General features: G+C 53.4%; 1 protein-coding gene and 1 long non-coding RNA gene across 2 annotated transcripts in view; one reads left to right on the top strand and one right to left on the bottom strand.

The window, feature by feature from the left end:
* LOC144791758 (zinc metalloproteinase-disintegrin-like VLAIP-B) overlaps positions 1-12,795 on the bottom strand; it is a 4,238,988-nt gene that overhangs the window by 1,431,449 nt on the left and 2,794,744 nt on the right. The gene's annotated exons all lie outside the window — the stretch shown is intronic.
* LOC144791067 (uncharacterized) lies at positions 11,746-12,772 on the top strand. The gene is made up of 3 exons (XR_013602291.1): positions 11,746-11,919; positions 12,023-12,407; positions 12,680-12,772. It is a non-coding gene; the product is annotated as an uncharacterized LOC144791067 (long non-coding RNA).

Below are 12,795 nucleotides of genomic sequence, written 5' to 3' on the forward strand. Positions count from 1 at the left end.
AGGGCTGCAGTGAAATCAGTGGGCACTGCATGTGGTCTCGATCTTTTTTGTAAGACCATAATCAAGACAACCAGCACCTCCTCTTGAGGAATGTTGGTATATAGACTTTCAATATCAAAAGTGACCAACAGCTCTTGATCGCTGTCAAACATTGAATTCTCAATTTTCGAAATCAAGTCCACTGTGTCCCTGATATATGCCTTAGTCTGGGTTACAAAGGGTTTTAGGGAAACATGAATGTCTTTCACCAAAGGCTCCAACAATGACCCACAACCACAAGCTGAAATAATTGGCTGACCTGGAGGTTGTTGTGCATTTTTATGTACTTTGGGCAGTACATAGATGTGAGGTATTTTCTGTGAAGTGGTATTGAGATAATCATTAAGTATGGGCGAATTTTGCGGATCTGCGGTCCGCGAATTCGCGCGAAATCACAAAAAAGCCAGCGAATTAGCGGATTTTCCCGCGAAATCGTAGATTGTTTTGCGATTTCCATCTACTCAACTGGAGAACTTTCTACTGGCTAATCAGTAAGTGCTACCTGGTTGGGTAAATGTATAGTGCTTTTCCTACACTGCAGCTGCATAAAGGGCCAGAAGATTTGTCTCCACTGACCATGTGTGCCTGTAACTTTGCCACCGCACCAAAAGGCGCCGAGGTCCCTTGAGTGAGCTGTCCATCATAGTTGGGAAAGGGCAGGAAGACGTTTGATAACGCTAGTGTGTGGTGCGGGGCTTCTATGCTTGTCAGCATGCCTCGTGTATAAAGGGTCAGAGAGCGAGCAGGGCAGCAGGTGAGGAGAAAGCAGCCTCCTGGTCACAGGAACGGGGATTGCGCTCGAGAAACTCAGGGATGCAAAGACCTCCCTCGGGTAGTACAGATAATTTTTGACGGCAGATATGGGGTTAAAGCACACTTGCCCAGTTTCGACCGTGCTCACTAATGTTTTGGGCTGATTAAAACGTTACTGAATTTGAGCTTCAACTCGGGCAGCTGCTTTATTTATATCTGTAAGTGATTCCTGTTGAGGTTTAATTTTTGGCCCACAGGAAGCACTTACAGAGTTAAGGCAGGTGCCCGAGTTGAAGCTAACTTTGTAACCATTTTAGAATGGCGCCAGCAAGCACTCTGGCAGCTTGCCGGCGACATTCTAAAATGATTACAAAGTTAGCTTCAACTCGAGCACCTGCCTTAACTGTGTTTCCTGGGGCCCAAAAATAAATCCGCCCTCTCGCAAATTCGCGAATTTTTGGGCAATTTCGCAAGATTTGCGGATCGCGAATTGGCAGAAATTTTGCAAATTTTGCGAGCGGAGCAGATTTTGCGCCCATACTTAATAATCATATTCTTTCTTGCAAATATATCCCTCATCTGAAGCCTGTGTTGTAAGGTGTAATATTTGGGCTTTAAAGCGTGAGGTAGGACTATCAACAATAGGATGATAGTGTTCTTGGCTGATTAACTGATTCGCTACCACTTTATCATAATCATCACTGTCCCACAGGACGATCCCCCCACCCTTATCAAAAGGTTTAATATTGGTAAGGGAATTTTCAGCCTGATCTTTCAGAGCAATTTGTTCTTCTCCCGAGAAGTTGGATTAAAAGAAGATTATTGTTTTATTAAGGTCATCAATCTCCCTTACTATTTGATCTTCAAATAAAAGAATTTCATTGGGCATGGAAGCACTCTCTGAACATAAAGACGATTTATTCTTTAATCCACTGGTATTTTTTTCGATAACCTCTCTGTGCTTTGCAGAAAAGGTCTTCAGTCTCACTTTACGTAAAAACTGAAGGACCTCTGTCTTAGTGTTAACTGGGTCCTGTATAGTGAGGGGGACATAAGACAGACCTTTTTCCAAGACTTGTCGTTCCACATCTGTCAAGGGATGTTTCAAATGATTATAAATTGGCATCAGGTCGTTATTGGTGTTTATACTCTTATCAGAGTCCTGTACTATCGCCTGTATAATCTTCGTCATGTCCTGAACGCTCCCTGTTCCTGATTTTGAGTTGGGGTTCTCCATTCCCCTCTGAATCCCCTTCCCCTGTTTCCTCTGTCTAAAAAAGGAAGGGCCCTCAGGGAATTGATAATAGGGCTGGTAGGGTTGGTGGTAAGATCCAGATCCCTGGTCTGAATCTGAGGAGGTATCCTAAAAAGTATTGAATTTTCTCCGAGATCTCTCCTGATATTGAAGGTTAAGTGTACTTGGATTATTGTTTTTTTTTTAAATCCTCCTTCAAGTATGAATATTCCAACTCCGTTTTAAAGTTTTTTATATCTTTGGTGACTTTAGAGGTTTTTAAATTCACTGTATGTCTTTTAAAGTCTGATATAGTTTCCTCAATGGAGTTCAGAAGGGACTTCGCATGGGCAATCATAGTGTCACTGCCAATTTTTTTCTCCAACTTCTTGATTTCTTTAAGTTCTTCTTCACGGACTCTAAGCACAGTCTGGATTGATAGCACTACTCAGTCTTGCGAACATTTAGGGGCTCATTAGGATGGCGGACGGAAGAGCCACCGCGGCCCTGGAGTAGGCGGAAAAAGCCTTTTCCGTGTCCGCCTGCCGCGGATACTCCGTCCGCCATATCAGGATAGGAAAACGTGTCAAATTTCCGTCCGCGACGGAAAAGCACGCTCCGCCGCCGAACTACACACGAGAGCGTGGCGGACGGAACACATCCGGAGGCCACGCCGTACGGACTGACGTCGAAGACCGTCCTCCAAATCAAGATGGCGGAAAATACACATAAAACCGCAGCGGAAAAACAACCTGTCTGAACACGGCGGAATCCCCACTGCGAAGACAGGTGACATAGCAGAGATACCCACCGCAAGCTGACCAACACCATGGACCCAGCGCTACACGCTTTCCCGATGCTCTTCGCGATCCACCACGTCCTAGTCATGGCCCACCACGGACGACGACGCAGGTAAGGCACAAACCATTGGCTGTCTGCAGGGGAATACCAGTAAGGGACGTGACGTAGGGAGGGGGAGTGTCATGTTACCGAAACCACTGATGAGAAGCAAATACAATTACACATTAGTAGTACGCAAGCAGGAATGACAACGACAGACCACGAGACCTGATAGACTACCTTTATTGTACAAAATAGGGGTTAAATCACAGTGTATGCGTGAGCATGGGCAAAGTGGGCACCACAGCAGCTACATCATTGGCAGTCAACGAGAGGGCAGAATGCAGTATCAGAGCATCAACAGGGCATTGTGCAGTACAGAGCAGGTACATCAGAGGCAGTAAACGAGAGGGCAGAATGCAGTATCAGAGCATCAACAGGGCATTGTGCAGTACAGAGCAGGTACATCATAGGCAGTAAACGAGAGGGCAGAATGCAGTATCAGAGCATCAACAGGGCATTGTACAGTACAGAGCAGGTCCATCAGAGGCAGCACGTGAGAGGGGCTAAGTGCATCAACAGTCCATTGCACAGAACAGGTCCATCACAGGCAGCACGTGAGAGGGGCTAAGTGCATCAACAGTCCATTGCACAGAACAGGTCCATCACAGGCAGCACGTGAGAGGGGCAAAGTGCATCAACAGTCCATTGCACAGAACAGGTCCATCACAGGCAGCACGTGAGAGGGGCTAAGTGCATCAACAGTCCATTGCACAGAACAGGTCCATCACAGGCAGCACGTGAGAGGGGCTAAGTGCATCAACAGTCCATTGCACAGAACAGGTCCATCATTGGCAGCACATGAGAGGGGCAGAATGCAGTATCAGAGCATCAACAGGGCATTGTACAGTACAGAGCAGGTCCATCAGAGGCAGCACGTGAGAGGGGCTAAGTGCATCAACAGTCCATTGCACAGAACAGGTCCATCATTGGCAGCACATGAGAGGGGCAGAATGCAGTATCAGAGCATCAACAGGGCATTGTGCAGTACAGAGCAGGTACATCAGAGGCAGTAAACGAGAGGGCAGAATGCAGTATCAGAGCATCAACAGGGCATTGTGGAGTACAGAGCAGGTACATCATTGGCAGTAAACGAGAGGGCAGAATGCAGTATCAGAGCATCAACAGGGCATTGTGCAGTACAGAGCAGGTACATCATTGGCAGTAAACGAGAGGGCAGAATGCAGTATCAGAGCATCAACAGGGCATTGTGCAGTACAGAGCAGGTACATCAGAGGCAGTAAACGAGAGGGCAGAATGCAGTATCAGAGCATCAACAGGGCATTGTGCAGTACAGAACAGGTACATCAGAGGCAGCACAACTACGTGTCCCTACCAAACCGTCACAGGGACTACAAGAGTGCCACGCAGTTCTCAATGGACACACCATGTGAACTAACATTTGAGTGAAGTGTACAGCACCTCACATCACAGAATCAGGGGGACTGCGTGAACTACCTGCCTCGGACACACTGGCAGCACCAGCAACAGGAGTGTGAGACACAGCCACAGCCCGAGTGACACACACATGGGCCACGGACCCAGACACACTGGCAGCACCAGCAACAGGAGTGTGAGACACAGCCACAGCCCGAGTGACACACACATGGGCCACGGACCCAGACACACTGGCAGCACCAGCAACAGGAGTGTGAGACACAGCCACAGCCCGAGTGACACACACATGGGCCACGGACCCAGACACACTGGCAGCACCAGCAACAGGAGTGTGAGACACAGCCACAGCCCGAGTGACACACACATGGGCCACGGACCCAGACACACTGGCAGCACCAGCAACAGGAGTGTGAGATACAGCCACAGATGTAGTCACTGACACGTGAGCCACTGACCCAGACAGACTGCCAGCACCAGAAACAGGAGTGTGCAACACAGCCACAGATCTCCTAACTGACACGTGAGCCATAGACCCACATACCCTGCCAGGATCTGCAACAGGAGAGGGCACAACTGACACTGTGCCACCATCTGATACATGAGAGTCAACTGCACCAGCGCCACTGGGACAACTGAAATGATGAGCCACAGGGCTGTATGGGCCAGGAGGCAGGGTGGGCCTGGGAGCTGGGGATAGCTCACCTAGAGCCAAATCGGGGTTGGCAGGTGTCAATGGTGTGTGTCTGCGTTTCTTAGGGTGGTGTGAGTGCACCCTGGACAGGACAGGACTGCCAAGTGGTGGGGACTCCAAAGAATCACCACCCAGCATAGGTGGAGCAACTGCAGCCGGGGATCTGGTTTCGGGGGACGTGCTGGAGCCTGCTTGTCGTTTGCTCTGTGCCTGCCGCCTGGACTCGGAATGATGTGTAATGGGGGATGCAACAACAGGGGACACCCTCCTCTGCTTCTGACTGGCCTGGATGGGAGTGGAGGTATGGGGGGACTCCGCCGCGGAGACATCAGTGTTGCGTTTAGTAGAAAACATCAGCCTCAGTGCAGCCAGGGGTGAAGTATGCCTGTCCTTGATAGCGCCATTGTCCATGCCAGATGCCTTGTCCGTAGGATGTGCCTTATCCTTAGGTGGAGTGTTGTCTCTGGATGTAGCCTGTGCCCTGCTCGCCGCCCTGTTCCTGCCAGCAGACTTGTCGTCTGTGGTGCACCTGTCTCCAGCAGACACCTGCTCTCTGTGTGTGTCCCTGTCCTTGGGAGAGTCCCTTACCTCTGCTGTGGGCCTGCTCTTGGGAGTCTCCCTGCTCTTAGTAGGTGCCTTAGTCTTCTCACTGTCCTTGGGAGTCTCCCTTACCTCTGCTGTGGGCCTGCTCTTGGGAGTCTCCCTGCTCTTAGTAGGTGCCTTAGTCTTCTCACTGTCCTTGGGAGTCTCCCTTACCTCTGCTGTGGGCCTGCTCTTGGGAGTCTCCCTGCTCTTAGTAGGTGCCTTAGTCTTCTCACTGTCCTTGGGAGTCTCCCTTACCTCTGCTGTGGGCCTGCTCTTGGGAGTCTCCCTGCTCTTAGTAGGTGCCTTAGTCTTCTCACTGTCCTTGGGAGTCTCCCTTACCTCTGCTGTGGGCCTGCTCTTGGGAGTCTCCCTGCTCTTAGTAGGTGCCTTAGTCTTCACACTGTCCTTGGGAGTCTCCCTTACCTCTGCTGTGGGCCTGCTCTTGGGAGTCTCCCTGCTCTTAGTAGGTGCCTTAGTCTTCTCACTGTCCTGGGGAGTCTCCCTTACCTCTGCTGTGGGCCTGCTCTTGGGAGTATCCCTGCTCTTAGTAGGTGCCTTTGTCTTCTGACTGGCCTTGTCCAAGGAACAGTCCATGGACATGTGAGTATCCCTTGCCTTGGGAGTACCTTTCGTGTTGAATGCCTGTGTAGCTCCGGAAGGCATGTCCCCCAACAACACTTGTGGATCCTGTGTGTGTACTCCAGTGCATCTGACGTCGTCTACGTGAACAGATTTAGCTGATCTAGGGGATGGGGTCTGTGCCCTGCGTGCCCTGACGTGCTGTCTGACGCTGCTTCTAGTGCAATAAGCTGTATTTGAGTCCTGCTCAGAATATTCACTACCCCCCGAGACATCCAGCGGTGTAGATGGTGAAACAGAAGTAGCACTCTGTTCGTTCGACTGTACTATTGCAGACGACACACTGCTTGCCAATGACTGCACTGTCCTGTGTAGACCTGCAAGATCGCCATGCATCCCTTCCATGAATGCCACCACCTGCCCCAACTTCCTATCATGGTCCTGGAAAGCATTTGTCATATTGGTCTGCCCCACACACAGCTGTCGCAGCAGATCAACGGCCTCAGCACACAGTGCATTTTGGCTCACCGTGGCAGGGGCAGCGGTGCCTGCACCGAACGCCACTCTGCTCCCCCTACTCCTCCGGCCACGAACAGTACATGGTGCAGTTGGCGGAAGTGTGGGCCCTGTGTGCTGTCTTACGACAGAAGGTGGTGAGTGCCCACTCCCAGTCTGTGACAACAGTGCAGGCTCACCCAGAGTGTCCGACGAGGAGGACGATGGTGTCTCCACATGCGAGTCCTCAGGGACGGTCCTGTCCCCCTCTCCGGCGCTGGCCTCCTCCGTGTCAGTCTGCGTGTGTGCGAAGTCTGAGCCGGACTCATTTCCTCGGCTACTCTCCACCGTCTGTGGCTGAGTGTCCTCTGTCAAAGCTGAAATGCACAGAAAAGATGTGTGAGTCATGGGCACACTCACGTACAGAAGGAACAGGATAGCCAAATCACATAGCAGACAAAGGTTTAGGAGCCCTCATCCTGCACATGGCCCACCCCTACCAGTCATCCTCACATTTTCTGCCATGGGGCCATGGACCACTAGGGGATGTGCTTTTACACTCAACTACTAAGCAAGTGGCGTGTCAACATGGCGGACCTGGATGTCAAATGAGTACCACCCAATGGGACCAAAAAGGCATCACAGGCATACATACGCAACACGGAACTCAATAGTGTGTCTGTGCACCAATACATGCATAGCACTCACAAGTTTCCTACACAGACAGTATGCTCACCGCTAGTTTGCTGTCGATCGGCACTCAGACGTTCGGCCAGTTCAGGATGCGTCACTGCAATGATACGGTGCATGAGAGGGGTCATGGAGCGTCGGGCCAGACGGGGCGTCCTTGGAATCAGGCCCAGTGTTACTTCCGCTACATTCTTGCTCAGCCTGGAAATGTCGTCCCAGCGTTTGTGGCAGTGTGTATGTCGTCTGTTGCACACCCCCAATGCCCGTACTTCACGTGCTATGCTCCTCCACAGGTCCTTGCGAAGGTGCAGCTTGACCTACCATGATGGGAGACAAAAGGGTGTAAGTCAGTGGACAGGTGGCCTGTCACACACATAGGGGCAAGACGTTACTGTCAGCAGCCATGCACAATCAGGAACATATGTCTAGCCCACACTACACAGCTAAGATAGAAATAGGCCTGATCATTTGGCCCCCTCATGCACACCAACATGTCCCACACTGCACTTACCACCCGTCCCGGTGCGCCGTAGAGGCGTCCATAGTTGCGGAGTACACCGTCCACGAGGACATCAAGCTCCGCGGCGGTGAAGGGTCGAGACCGGATCTCTTTGCCTGACGACATGGCAAGATCACGGAGTATGGCACTAGAGCAGCAGTCGGTGGTCAGCTCAGCAGCAGCAGCAGGTCGAGGTGATGGTCACAGGCAGCAGTCGGTGGTCAGCTCAGCAGCAGCAGCAGGTCGAGGTGATGGTCACAGGCAGCAGTCGGTGGTCAGCTCAGCAGCAGCAGCAGGTCGAGGTGATGGTCACAGGCAGCAGTCGGTGGTCAGCTCAGCAGCAGCAGCAGGTCGAGGTGATGGTCACAGGCAGCAATGGTCCCCAGGGTAGGAAGTTTCATTTTGGCCAACACACATATATAGGGCCCTCAGCACGTGTCAGTGGCATACGTCGCCAGCAATTGGTCAGCCCTGGAAGCGTGATCGTGAAATGGGCCAATGACTGGCCCTGTTGTTGCGGTGCACAGCTTCCGCTACTTGCGATTGGCCGTATGCGGCCAGCGTCCCTCTTCCCATTGGCTGCATGTGCAGGGACCGTCACGGGCACACATCGGCAACCGCACGTGCAAGCCTCAGGCACGGATGCTTCAGTTGCAACAATGTACTATCACTGGCGCCTCCATGGCGGTGCACGTACACAGCGGGGGAGGTGCAGGCCTATACACCCTGTAGATGTACTCAATGGACATGCCAGTTCATGACCCCCCTTACAGTCACCTTGCATCATCCACTGTACACCGGCCGGAGCGGCCGGCCCATGAACAACCGCCGTGCCAGGCCCTGCCCAGGACCGCCGTGCCGGCCATGGCAACAACCGCCATTGCACGGCCCTTCCACTACCGCCGTGCCAGGCCCTGCCCAGGACCGCCGTGCCGGCCATGGCAACAACCGCCATTGCACGGCCCTTCCACTACCGCCGTGCCAGGCCCTGCCCAGGACCGCCGTGCCGGCCATGGCAACAACCGCCATTGCACGGCCCTTCCACTACCGGCGTTCCCTGGCGGTCCGTGCAATGGCGGTTGTTGCCATGGCCGGCACGGCGGTCCTGGGCAGGGCCTGGCACGGCGGTAGTGGAAGGGCCGTGCAATGGCGGTTGTTGCCATGGCCGGCACGGCGGTCCTGGGCAGGGCCTGGCACGGCGGTAGTGGAAGGGCCGTGCAATGGCGGTTGTTGCCATGGCCGGCACGGCGGTCCTGGGCAGGGCCTGGCACGGCGGTAGTGGAAGGGCCGTGCAATGGCGGTTGTTGCCATGGCCGGCACGGCGGTCCTGGGCAGGGCCTGGCACGGCGGTTGTTCATGGGCCGGCCGCTCCGGCCGGTGTACGGTGGATGATGCAAGGTGACTGTAAGGGGGGTCATGAACTGGCATGTCCATTGAGTACATCTACAGGGTGTATAGGCCTGCACCTCCCCCGCTGTGTACGTGCACCGCCATGGAGGCGCCAGTGATACAACATTGTTGCAAATCGACCATCCGTCCCGGAACCTTACACATGCACTTGCCGGTGTGTGGGCGTGACGGTCTGTGCACGTGCAGACAGTGTGAATGTCGAAGGCGGCCCGCGTATGCCCAGACGTAAACAGCGGATGCAGTGCACCGCCATGGCGTGATCAATGTTTGCATCTTAGCCGATGATGCACCTTGTACCATTGTCTGCAGCTGCCTGCTCACGGTTGTGTGCGTGATTGCGTGGCTACACATGTCATGCTCCATCCCATGTGTGTCCATACCATGGCCATCGGTGAGCCACAAGTGTCCTCAGGCACGGATGCTTCAGTTGCAACAATGTACTATCACTGGCGCCTCCATGGCGGTGCACGTACACAGCGGGGGAGGTGCAGGCCTATACACCCTGTAGATGTACTCAATGGACATGCCAGTTCATGACCCCCCTTACAGTCACCTTGCATCATCCACTGTACACCGGCCGGAGCGGCCGGCCCATGAACAACCGCCGTGCCAGGCCCTGCCCAGGACCGCCGTGCCGGCCATGGCAACAACCGCCATTGCACGGCCCTTCCACTACCGGCGTTCCCTGGCGGTCCGTGCAATGGCGGTTGTTGCCATGGCCGGCACGGCGGTCCTGGGCAGGGCCTGGCACGGCGGTAGTGGAAGGGCCGTGCAATGGCGGTTGTTGCCATGGCCGGCACGGCGGTCCTGGGCAGGGCCTGGCACGGCGGTAGTGGAAGGGCCGTGCAATGGCGGTTGTTGCCATGGCCGGCACGGCGGTCCTGGGCAGGGCCTGGCACGGCGGTAGTGGAAGGGCCGTGCAATGGCGGTTGTTGCCATGGCCGGCACGGCGGTCCTGGGCAGGGCCTGGCACGGCGGTTGTTCATGGGCCGGCCGCTCCGGCCGGTGTACGGTGGATGATGCAAGGTGACTGTAAGGGGGGTCATGAACTGGCATGTCCATTGAGTACATCTACAGGGTGTATAGGCCTGCACCTCCCCCGCTGTGTACGTGCACCGCCATGGAGGCGCCAGTGATACAACATTGTTGCAAATCGACCATCCGTCCCGGAACCTTACACATGCACTTGCCGGTGTGTGGGCGTGACGGTCTGTGCACGTGCAGACAGTGTGAATGTCGAAGGCGGCCCGCGTATGCCCAGACGTAAACAGCGGATGCAGTGCACCGCCATGGCGTGATCAATGTTTGCATCTTAGCCGATGATGCACCTTGTACCATTGTCTGCAGCTGCCTGCTCACGGTTGTGTGCGTGATTGCGTGGCTACACATGTCATGCTCCATCCCATGTGTGTCCATACCATGGCCATCGGTGAGCCACAAGTGTCCATCACGTGTGCATGTCCACATCGGGTAGTACCCTACACAATTTTGTCGTACCTCACATGTACACAGTAGATCCCGTATGTATGGGCACCTGTGAATCAGTTGTCAGTGAGTGGTATGTGTCAGATGATGACTATGGTGGGGGTTCTGTTGTGTACTGTACATGTGTGTTGCCTATTGTGTCCCCATGCATGTGATGTCCGTATGCCCACCATTCCTGGTGTTGCCATTGGTGCATCATGATATGGGGGGGTGGGGGGGTGTTTAATTTTGTATGTGTGCATGTACTTGCATGTGTGCATGTGATGTTGGGCCTACACATGTGGGTCATGTCACATGTCTGGTTGGCAGTGATGTTGAGGTGAGACACTGTGCATTGCACATGTTGCTAAACATCATGTTGCTAGTGGATGCACATTGTAGCTACGTCGGTCCATGTTGTCCTGACAATCAGAGGAGTCACACATATGACAAGCATACACTGGATACTACATGTTGGTAGAGGGCGTTGACATGTGATTGAGGTGCACACACGTGCGTTGTATGTTAATTGACTTCCATTCCATCTACTCCCACACAGGAGGGCTCCAAATGTCCTTCGCCCATACACTGTGCTGGAGGATATGGTGGACGAGGAGGTGATCCGGAAATTCAGGCTGGATCGCCGTCGATTGTTGGAACTTATGACCCTATTGTCTCCTCACCTGCAGCCGCGAAGAACATATCCAGGTTCCATGACACCCACGCAAAAGGTGATGGCGGCACTCCATTTCTTCGCAACAGGCACATTCCAGTACACAGTTGGAGATGCCGGGGGAATGTCACAGGCCATGCTCAGCACGGTACTCCGGGATGTACTGACAGCCATGATGCTGTACAAGCATGACTATATACATTTCCCTCAGGCGGCGGACTTGCCAGCGGTCAAAGCTGGCTTCTATGCCCTGGGTCGTATACCACACGTTGTGGGTTCCATTGATGGCACGCATATCGCGCTCATTGCACCACGGGCACGTGAGCAGGTGTATAGGAATCGGAAACACTTCCATTCCCTGAACGTGCAGGTGGTGTGCCAGGCCGACAACATCATCTCACATGTGTGTGCAAGATTCCCTGGCTCTGCACATGACGCCCACATCATGCGGAGCAGCATGGTCCCCCAACTGATGGCTAATCTTCGTCCAGCACAAGCGTGGCTTGTTGGTGAGTATGCTGTGGTGACAGGAGTGATATCTGTGTGGCATGGTGTGCCCCACAATGCAGGTTGTGATGTTTCTCTCTCTCTCTCTCTCTTCCACCAACACAGGCGACTCGGCTTACCCAAACAGGCCTTGGCTGCTCAGTCCCTTACGCAATCCCACTACACCAGGAGAAATGAGATACAATGATGCCCATGGTAGGACACGTCGAGTGGTAGAACGGACATTTGGCCTGCTCAAGTCAAGGTTTCGGTGCCTGGATAAGACTGGAGGGGCCCTGCCTTACTCACCAGGCAAAGTATGCAAGATCGTGATAGCGTGCTGCATGCTTCACAACCTGGCTGTGCGCTATAACATTGAACTGCTCTTGGACCCTGATGAACTGCAAGTTCCTCGCCCTCCCGACCCAGCCATGTCAACTGATGAGGATAGTGGTGAGGAGGAAGGTGTGGACCAGAGGCGCCAGATCATTGATCGCTACTTCCCTTGATTGTGAGTGTGCTCCTCTTGTGCTGCTTGGGTATGCCCTGTGAATGTGTGCTGGTGTTGTGGCATAGTGGTGTGCTTCATCTCTGTGTTCTGCTATGTGATGCATGCATGTGTGTGTGTGTGCTAAATTGTGGCCAATGCACGTCTCCATGATGTGTGTCGTCTCATCCATTACTGTTGTGATGCGTGTGGGTTGTTAAATGTTGCACTGCAGTGTGTTCTGATGAGTGTGATCTTGTTTCCTGACGTGTCTTTGCGGTTTCTATTTTCCCTAGGTCACTCCCGCAGCGCCATGATTCTGTACCAGTTGGATACCTGTACCTAGTAACATCTGTTTCTGATGCATTCATGTGAATAAACATGGAGACAACACATGATTGAGTGAGTAAGT

The sequence above is a fragment of the Lissotriton helveticus genome, chromosome 11 (genome assembly GCF_964261635.1).
Source record: "Lissotriton helveticus chromosome 11, aLisHel1.1, whole genome shotgun sequence".
NCBI lineage: Eukaryota > Metazoa > Chordata > Amphibia > Caudata > Salamandridae > Lissotriton > Lissotriton helveticus.